Source organism: Anopheles moucheti, chromosome 2 (assembly GCF_943734755.1).
Source record: "Anopheles moucheti chromosome 2, idAnoMoucSN_F20_07, whole genome shotgun sequence".
Taxonomy (NCBI): domain Eukaryota; kingdom Metazoa; phylum Arthropoda; class Insecta; order Diptera; family Culicidae; genus Anopheles; species Anopheles moucheti.
In genome coordinates, this window is record NC_069140.1 from 33,035,274 (window position 1) to 33,045,715 (window position 10,442).

Here is a 10,442-nt window from a genome sequence, read left to right on the forward strand (position 1 = left end):
AGTGTACAACAAGCGGGGGAGGGTTGTCGGGGAATGGGGGGCAATGGCACTTCAGTGTGAAATCCGTACGGGCTATCTTTGTTACGCGCACACGAGGATGGTGCGCCATTGTGGAACGGAGGTTGCGCGAGGTTGAGTTCGTTTTCGCTCTCTCTCTCTTTCTTACACACACAAACACACACCCTTCCGTCTTTTACCACGTGGAGGGATGGGAGGGAAGGGTGAGGGAGGTTGGCGAACAAGTAACGCATTGGTGTTGGTGTGACTGCCGTTATACCAGGCAGTATGGTGAAATGAATGGGTAAAAGTAATTTTTTGCCTATCCCAAAAAAACTCGCCCCCATGCACAATTACTTCGCTAAAACTCGCAAAAACGCTTTTTAATATAAACTTCCACCGGCAGTCACTTTTTTGTATAAAAATTAAATAAAACGGATTTTAAAGCTTTCCATTTCCTTTTTTTCAGTTTACGAGGTTTAAAATCATTTCTATTATTTGCACTTTACTGTAATATCGCGTACGAATGTGTATGTGCGCGAACAAAAACAAAACCATCTGTACGGTGGCGAGGTGTTTGTGTTGTTCGGTCGAAAGGTGTGTTCCAGTGTGCTTGACATTAATATTTGTGCCTGCATACCCACACACACACACACATACATACATTCAAGTGTTTCATCCCCTAGTAACAGTGATTTGCGCTTTGGCCTATAAAATTCGCCATTTGCGATTAAAGTAACACTACGCCATCTACCATAGAGGACCAAAATGGGCAACACGTCAGACGACGCATACAGGCGCAACGTTTAGTAAACTCTCCCTTTTCATACCGAAAGCGTTCAGCAGAGGTTGCTTCCGTCGCACGTAACACATACGTTGTACGGACGACAGCATGCGCATGTATTGGTGTGATACATTGCGGTGCAGATGGGGCTGGGTGTGGATTGTTTTCAAATGATTCTCATCTAGCACCAGCACCAGTATCGGTACGGTAAAGGGGTAAGGTTTGGTGGGCGGTGGGTGCATGTGGAAAAGCACTGCGCGAAACTTTTGGCCGATGGGTTTCCACTGAACTGAACGTTTGACAGCTGGGCCGATGGAGACGCCTAGTTGATGTTAGGCTGGCACGTGCTGTTTGACAGCTATTTGTTTACATCGCGGTGGAGCTTTCGACGTTTCGTACGGGGAAGCTTTTACGGAACTTTACAGATGAAATGTTTTTCTTTACCGGAAAGTGCTTACGGGGAAAGTTTTCCAAACTGAAAATAAACGTTCTACTTCCCCTTGTTGGATAAAAGATGGCGTTTTTGGTGTTGATTACTTTTAAGTTCGTAAAATATGGTTGGATAAAAGAAATGTTTTAACTCTAAATTGATTTCTTATTATTTAGTTTGAGTTAAAATTTTTTTTTATGATAAATTGTTGATTTTTTTTTAATAACCAACAACTATTTTTTTTCTGTACTCTCTTACTTTACCTTACTTTAATTAGAATCATACGGTAGCAAATTTGGTATCAGCAAGCTACAGTTCACGGCGATACACAATACACCGGCCAAACCGTGAAACGAAACCAATCGCAACGAACGCGCAGTAGAGGAACAACGTGAAACTTTAGCAATAATAACCTCTGCCAAGTGTAAATCAAATCGGAAAAGTTGGAAAATCGTAACTTTGGCGCACATTACCACGATAGTTTCACGATGGCGGACTGTTTTCACCTACCGTCCCTTATCTTCCCCTTCCCCCCGGTCCGGTAGCTGTGCAAAACGGAACAACGATGACGATAACGGAACAGGTCAGCTGGGTGACATCTAATGGAATTCGAGCTTCACTGCAGCTGCCACCGGTACAGCGTGGTGAAGGTTTTTGTTTTCAAACCCATCTTCTGGTTTCCTCGTTCCTCTTTTTCCCACCGTTCCATATCAATCTGTTCCGAGGAAAGTTTCAAGCACGGCCAGACGATGAACGGAGATATTGCCAATGCACTCGGGCTAATAGTTTCGAGAGCACTACTGCGTCCACGATGAGCGTAATAGTGATAATAATAATAATGATATCCTTTGCCGAAACTCACCCGGGGGTATGGGTGAAACGCAGGGAGGGTTGTGAAATTTCAGTTTTCGAACAAACTCGCCAAACGGAACGAAAGATTTCGGAAAGAAACTTTCACCAATATCCTGCAGCATGGGCGGGATGGCGGGATTTCTGTTCGGGCTGGTGACAAAAACTTGGTGCCCGAGGGCTCAGACCAAACAGGGGACGCTCGCATAGTGGATCCGGTCGATTGAAGCTACAGAACGATTGTAATAGTATTACGTTCGCTGCTTTAATTACCAACCGACACGTTGCATTGCGGGTTACGGGTTGTACGATGGGAGCGAGTTTTAAACTTTATAACAACAGCCAAACTTTGTCCGACCGGTTTGGCAGCTCTTTGCGCATTATGGAGCGGTGATGTCAATGACCAGCTGGCTGAAGTGCTGCTCCAGTGTCTGCCGTTCGGAACTCAACTTCTGAAAGCACCTAAGACGGTATGCTGCCTGCAGATAGGAACGTTTTCGTGCAAATTTATAACCATTAGCAACCCGGTTAGCAGGTTTGCGACAGCGAAAAACAACCATGCGAACATGGCCGAACATTGGTTGGCTGCAATCCGGCGCACGAACTCGAACACGGGCCCGTATTTTATCAATTTAAACAGTTTCGATGGGATTACGGTGCATTATCGTTGGCCGGCAAATGAGGATTACGCTCTTGAATCGTCCAGATTCACGTACACCCTTTCGGTGGCGATTTTCCACTGTTGAAAGCATTCGGGTTCGGTTCGGTTCCCCAAACCGTCGTTCGCGTTCGTGGCGGAGTCTGTGCCTGGGTGGCGTCTTTCGAGTGGTACGGGTACTTGCTGTACTCACCCACGCCAATGGGACACTTGGGCCAAAAGGGAAGAAAAAGAAACCTATCAGGGTACATAAATATTTATCAATGGCTTCGTCGAAGGCCACGGTGGGTTAAATGAGGAAACTTAATGTTACCACCGTGCCCGCGTACGGCAGTACTACGCTTACCGGTACCGAAAAATGGACAGCACCAGCACGCGATCTGAAGTGCTAAAGAGCGGAGATTATCATCTTTCGGCGTCGTTCGACTTTTCGCTGGTCTCGGTGGTTTCGGTGGTTCGCTTCGACCGAGAGCATCGAGGGTAAGTTTCCGGCGTTGAACAAGTGTTGCTTGTTGCTACTGTAGCTTCGTTGTTACGCTGGTGCTAGCGAAGGATTAGGTAGGAGTTATTTTTCAAGTTTTGCTTCACTGCTCTCCCTTGCATTGGGAAAGCGAATTCGGGAAAGCGTTCACAGTTTCTGCACAGCACTGTACGCAGATTAAGCCGCAATGAGCTGATGGGGAGGGGAGAAAAAGGAAAGATGTATTTAAACAAGCGCTGAAAGGCTGGCAAGAAGATACATCGGCGGCAATCGGTAAAGGACTAAAGAAAGTGTTTCTTTCGAAAAATGGAGCAGGATTACGTGATTTGCACTTTTCGGTAAATGTACGAATTGTTTCATTGGAAGAGAATGAGGACACGGATGAGTTAATTTCAAAGGTAACCGATTGGTGTTTGCTTGCTTGTAAAATCAAACAGATGATCAAATCATGGTGGTATGGTTATTCTACTTTAACTATGACATATTTTTAAAGGATATTTTTTCTGATACAATGGTAGCTCTTCAGAATCCTTTCAAATTTCAAGTAAGCTTCCCAAAGTAGTAAGATTATATCAATAATCATTAATAATATATAGTGTATTTGGTATCGGTGCCGGTCCCACACGACAGGATCGAAACAAAATCCAATCCCGACCGTTCGGCCCTGACAAAGACTGACTGTCCGGCTACGAAAATGACCGGCATGATCTAGCAGGTCGTTACGTCAAGAAGTCACTAATTTGAATTCGTCTATTGCGGTTGACAAAGACATACGAGCAACAGATTACCTGATTGTCTGAAGTAATAGAGGTTGGCCGAAAAAATAGTGAAAGAGTAGCTCCGACATCTTCACTTTCACGAAAATTTAAATAACTTTAGAATGTTATTTATAAGTACTTATCATAAATTACACTGTATTAAGATGACGCTTTTAACAGTTGGTACGTGAAGGTCAGCGTGTAATTGATCTGTACGTGAAGGTCATTTGACATTCTGCTAATTAAACTGTTTGATGAGATATCACGCACAGGTGATGAGATATCATGCCAGATTGTAAGTCTATAAGTAATGTAGATACCCTTAACCCCACTGGCATAGGAGGAACAACCTGGGGTTTCATTAATGTGGTTTGTTACTTGTTATAAGACAAAATATTGGAAAATAATCTTAAGCAATATGCATCTTCAGTAAATTATCCTTCATACTGTATGGCGTATTAGATTTGACACAATACATGAACGTTCCTCGTGAAATGGAGTGGAGATTTTCATCTGCTGCTGATGTGTCTTAATATATGAGCCCTGAGAATATTGGATTACAAGAGCTGATTTGAGTCAAATTTTGATTTAACAATGTATTAAACTAAAAATAAAAAAAGCAATCGAATCGGGAATAGAAAGCTATCGCAATAAGCGAGCTTGTTGAAAACATCGCTCACCTTGCCCGTATCCTGCATTCGCCGGTAATAGTCTCTAAATGATCGACAACCTTTCAAATGCTGCACGGTAACGAGTTCTGTAGTTCACTATAAATTTACTTCAACAATTGAATTCCCTGTTTGCACCTGCACGAAAACGTTCGAATTTGAAGAAAGGTTAGCAGCAAATGGTACTAAAGAGTTTTGCACCGATCGTGCACATTCCATCGCCTCAGCACATCATAACGAAGATTGAAATCGTGAACTCAAATCAAGCGCTTGTGGAAATCGCTAGATGGCTGCCAGAAACGAACGAAACCTTCTAGAGCGTGTGTGTGCTTATGACACGGAAGAAATTGAATTGTCAATGGATTTGATATTTGTTGACCATTTCCGATCGTTTTTCGCGCTTTCAATGCTGAAATGAAAGAAAGGACTACCACCACGCGACTAGTCGTCTTGCAAGGTAGGTGGTACTATCGCGAATCTTACCTACGGAACGGAGCTCAAACCGTCGACCGTGACTTGCATTCGGTTGCCGTCCTGGTAGTGTGTCTTCTAAACTTCACCCGTGGGATGTCAATTTCGAAGATGAGCTTTCGGGCAAATTCTAGAACCCGAGGAGCCCCGCATGGCTCCATACAGCTCCTTACTCTTGCTTCTTCCCAGGAGTGAGCCGTTACGGCCAGCAGTGGAAAGGTGTTAAAAAATTCACCTTCACTGGTGGAGTGAGCAACCGGGGGACGGAAACTCGAGGCACCAGCAGCGGAACTTATGTCGTACTCGCAGAAAAGCATCTCATCCCGCAGGGGCGAAAATCGGTTAGAAATAATATTCTACAAAATATTGCGGAAGCGACCGCGGTGCGATCGTTCGTACGCCACCCGTACCTGGCCATGATCGCATAAGTTCGTTTGCTTGTTCGATGTCAGTCGGAAAATTCGGTTTCGGTGCAAACTTCCCATTTCCCATTCAGCGAAAGAGACAAGGAGCGGAGGAGAGGGGTGGTTGGAGGGGAAGAAAAGCAGGAAAAGGGAAGTAAGTATTTCAGTGTTTGCCCTGAGCGTTTGCCATCAGCAGTTTCTGCTGCTGCTGCTGCGGCTGCTGCTCGTTGCTTCGGTCCAGTGAGTGAACGCCGGCAAATGACAAATAAGTAAAGCATTGCGGATGACAGTGGCAGTTTTCCGCTGATGCCGGCACTAGTGTCATGCACAAGAGCGTCATGCAGGGTGCAACCGGGAAGTCAGACAGTGGGGACTTCCAAATTCGCCTTGAAATGGTGTGATTTTTACGAGCAGAGGAAAACGGCACCCCGGGTTGCCAACGGGATGTGCAGCAGGATGTGGTACATTTTCTTGGGTTTTCAACTATTCTCCGGTACCGGCGGAACTGGAACACTTACGGGCAGACTTACGATTGTGGCTGCACTCCGGAAAACGGATTGGTTACAGTATTAGAAAACACGCATACACACGAACTACGCGACTGTGTCGTTTGGCAGAGTATTATTGGGAGTTGGTGAAGAAAAATGAGACCTTCACCATAATGTCAAACATGTGTCTATTTAACACAATTTTCTATGTTTAAATAAGAAAAAGGAATTGTTTATGCAGGTATAAGCTTTTGTGATAATTCAAATCGTTATTTATAATATTTATTGTAGAAAATAATATGTTAAGTATTAAAAAATTGTGAAAATCTGTGAATAGAGAATGCAAATTTATAACACTGAATCTCATAAATGTTGCCTTTGTTGCGTGAGATTTCCGCTTCTTAAGGAACTCTAGGGGACCGCGATGGTACGAAGGCGAACCAAATCCGGTACATTCTTCTGTGGTTAGGAACTGTATCTATATTGCAGTGATAGATCGAAGCAGTTTCCTTTCTATTTTCCCCCTTTCGATAGCCATAATCTACTTTCAATAGATACTACCCAAGTGTCCACCTTGTTAGAGGGTTTGTAGGAGATTTTCTGACACGCAGATTGCATAACTTTTGGCGTTTTCGCAATGCAATTTGTACCTTTCATTAGTCGCCTTCTACTATGCGCTCCCCAGAACGAAATGAATCAACTAAACAATCAGTTTTAAAAGAATTTGCCAGAAAGCTTGTTTACCATGGCCTTAACAAGACTGTCACCTGGACATCCAAGCGAGCGTTACCCGTTTGCCCACCCAAAAGGATGAACTTGCCGTGGTAAAATAAAGTACCCATTTTTCCTGCAAGATTTCAATTTCAACGTCCGCTTTCGGGCTTCTCGAACCTTCGACCCCGAAGAAACACTCCCTGCACCCCACTCTGCCTGCATACGGGTGGCAAATAGCTGAGCAAACGACAGACAAAAGCGAGCGACAATTTCGTTACCACGGAAACACACGACCTCGGTGACAAAGCAGATAGATAGCACCATCGGAACCATCGGAGTGCTTTGGTTGATTTTGATGGAATTTTCGTACCCTGCGGGATGCCTTAGAAGCAGCGAGCGGAGAATTGAGAGCACAGAAAAAAAAATCCACCCCCTTTTTCCAGACGGAATCGAATGTCACCCGGTATAATGGGATATTCGATGAATGAGGTAGTGCCAGCGGGCACCGAGTTCACAGCCATACTTGACACGGAAGACACGATTGCGTCCGGCTGCCGCTCGGGTTGGGATTGCGGGGCGAAAATTGTGTTATATTTCATCCCTTTTGATGGGCGTCGTAGGGCGCCGTGCCACCGCCAAAAGGGAAGGCACGTGCACCGTGTGATCGGGGCGGTGTGTTCTTGGCGCGCGCTGACTGATATGGCTGCTTATTTTAATAAGTAATTGAAATCCCTGCCGGCGATTGGCGAACGCCAAGAGCTCACGGTGCACCGACGGCGGATGGATGTCGCCAAACACGCAGCGGAAAGATCTAAGACCCGTGCAAGAAAAGACACTTAATTGAATTCAGCATCACCGTCGTAAATATCGATAATTGCGAGCCGGGCTGTGGCAACTGTGGAAATTTCATTAGCTCCAGCAAAACGCGGAAATGCACGGTAACGCTGCTTCACCGGTGCTCGGCCGGTTCTAATTTTGAGCCTTCCACCCACGGGAATCGCTGCGAGCCGGCTTCCAATAATGGAGGGCGCAAGCTGTTGCTTCGGAAATTCATTTTCGACGTCACACCGTCTCCGTGCTTGGCGTGGCGTGAGCGCGCGTTCCAACGTCCAGAACGGGATGGTTCCGATTCGGCCGTTTGGGCCGTTTAATGGCATCCACAACAATTTTAGATGGTCTCGTAAATGAGCACCCGAAAGCCTAAAGGGAGGGGAGGAGTGTGTTTTTTGTTCTCCTTTGTCCCGAAAAGCGGCAAATGCTCGTGCCTAATTAATTATACAACTTTTTTTGCTCAATATCGGTGCTTTTTGCACCGTGTTGGCCCATTGGGGCGACACTTTTCGATGGCGATAAGTATGTCGTAATGTTTGATGTGCCCAACAGGACCAAAAAAAAATATTGTATGAAAAACGAAAATGGTTTTTCATTTCTTCGTGAGTGCTGTGCAACCGTCTGTGGATGCTCCTGTACGATCACTCACGTTCACCAACGTGGGGCTTGTGTGCTGGAAATGATACGCACGCACAAGAAATTCGCAACTAATCGCAACATCCCAGGGCAAAATGGGAGCTAAAACTAACGCACCCAACCCCCCCTTGGCCGATATTAATCCATCCGGAAGCACTCGGGCAAGCATCATAAATCAAACAACGAACCAACGCCACTCTGCCCACTTCCGAACCCATTAGTGCACCCGTGCTTCCGGCTTCCGGTAGCAAAAGTCGCCCGGGACCATGGTGTGTGTGTTAGGTTTTCCTTTTTCTTCAGAGTTGGCCTTTTGTTTCAAAAGAAACCAAATACGTACGAGCGAGACAAAGTTATGAGAAAGTTTTTTTTGGCCTGTCGTTCTCACCCCGACAGTTCTTCCACTTTCCTTCCAAATGTCATCATTTGTCTCGCCAACGCGCACCAAAGTTGATGATGCGGACATGAACGAGTGCCGGGCGTCATTTTTTTCCTGCCGAACCTGTGCCCCTTGTTTTTAGGGTGGTGGGTAAAACACACGCACACACGAACTTGGCACCGTACGCTTCGTGTAGCTCGGGTTACATCCGGGAATGTGTGTAGAATTGGCAAGCAGAAGCTTCCTGGTTTGCTGGTGAGTTTCTTGTAACTTTTGGCTTCTTCATCGCGGGGCGGACTGTTGGTGGTATTTTCGGGGTTGCCGATGTGGCACAAGGAAAGTGTGCTGATGGAAGGAATGTATCATTCCGTGGCACGTTTTGATGGCATTTTGAGAGCAGACACACGGAAGATTTGATACATGGCGCAAAATAATCTTTACGACCGGTATAAATTCCGGTTTAATGACCATAATCTAGGCAGTTTAATTGGTTCGCTTTTAATTGTGAAAGCAATTCGTTAGAAAAACGTTTTCCGTTAAATGGTTGTTAAAAGAAGACGTCACAAATATATTGAAATACGCTTCGTTGATCGAGTAAGCAGCCTCAATGTATGCAATCCGTATAGCAAAATGTTGAACGGAGCAAATTTTCATATGATTTTTGTTGTGCGTTCCTTACACACTCTCTGTGACACACCGAATGCGGTTCAAATAAATGTACTAAACATCCAGCTGCAATAGGCCCAGTTTGGGCCCATGTTAATCAATGCATATCGACTTAAACCGATATCGAGGAAAACTACGGGATAGGAATGTAAAATACAAGAACCAATGGAATGGACCATGAGAATGGTCAGCTTTTCAAATGAAGCAGAAGAAAAGAAAAATCTAAACTTCATACAAACGATGCAAATTTCCATATTTGGATAACCAAAGTTTAGTTATTTGTAAGCTTAATTAATAGCCAAAAGCTTAAAAATAGCGTAAATTCAATTATGTTGTTGTTACCAAAACGATAAGAATTATCAGCCTTTTCAGGGGACATACTTTAAAAGTGCAGTTGATAAATGATACAAATGTATCCTTAGGAGTACAATAATTTGGGTCGGTTAACTCAATTATTAATCACTATTATACTTGTCGAAGACTTTCCCTATTTATAGTTTGATCTCACAACAAACATGTTTTCGAAATATGCTTACTTTGAGACGGTTTTTTGAATATTTCCCATAAGTTATTACTCGATTTTTCGGATTCATTTCCTTTATTCTAGGCTAAAATTTAAGCTTCAATCATTCCGATATGTGTCTACATTTAAACTCGGGTAACATTGTTGGAACGCTTTATGGCCAACTACATCGCACGCCAAAGGTGTGCCATTGAGTAGAGCATCATAATAAAAAACATACATTTCCTTTTGAAGCATTCATCACCAATCCACTTTTTTTGGCTAACAGCATATGCATAGTTAGCAGTATTTTTTTGTTTTCTTTTGCTGTTTTTTGCCAACATGGGAACACCGCCACCGAAATCTGGAAAAAAATCCGTCTCTCGCGCTACTGTCACTGGTGGGTTTAAATGTTGCGGGATAAGTATGATATATTCGTCGGGCATTCTGGGCTGTCTGTCCAACTCGTCCGGGTGGTCGATCGAAATGCCCACACCATATGCACACCATGCGCACAGCCGGGATGATGGTTTTGATATGACAACCGGTCCAGGTGGGGTACCGTTTGCTGCTGCCGCTGGTGCTGCTGTGTTACGTACGGGTTCTGTGATTCAAAATCCGCTGATGCGCCGTATGACAGGTGCCCGATACTGTATGGCAACCATGGAGACGAGCTAGCGACGATATAAAGCAGAACGATCGATGGTTTTGATTGTGCGTGGCGAATTT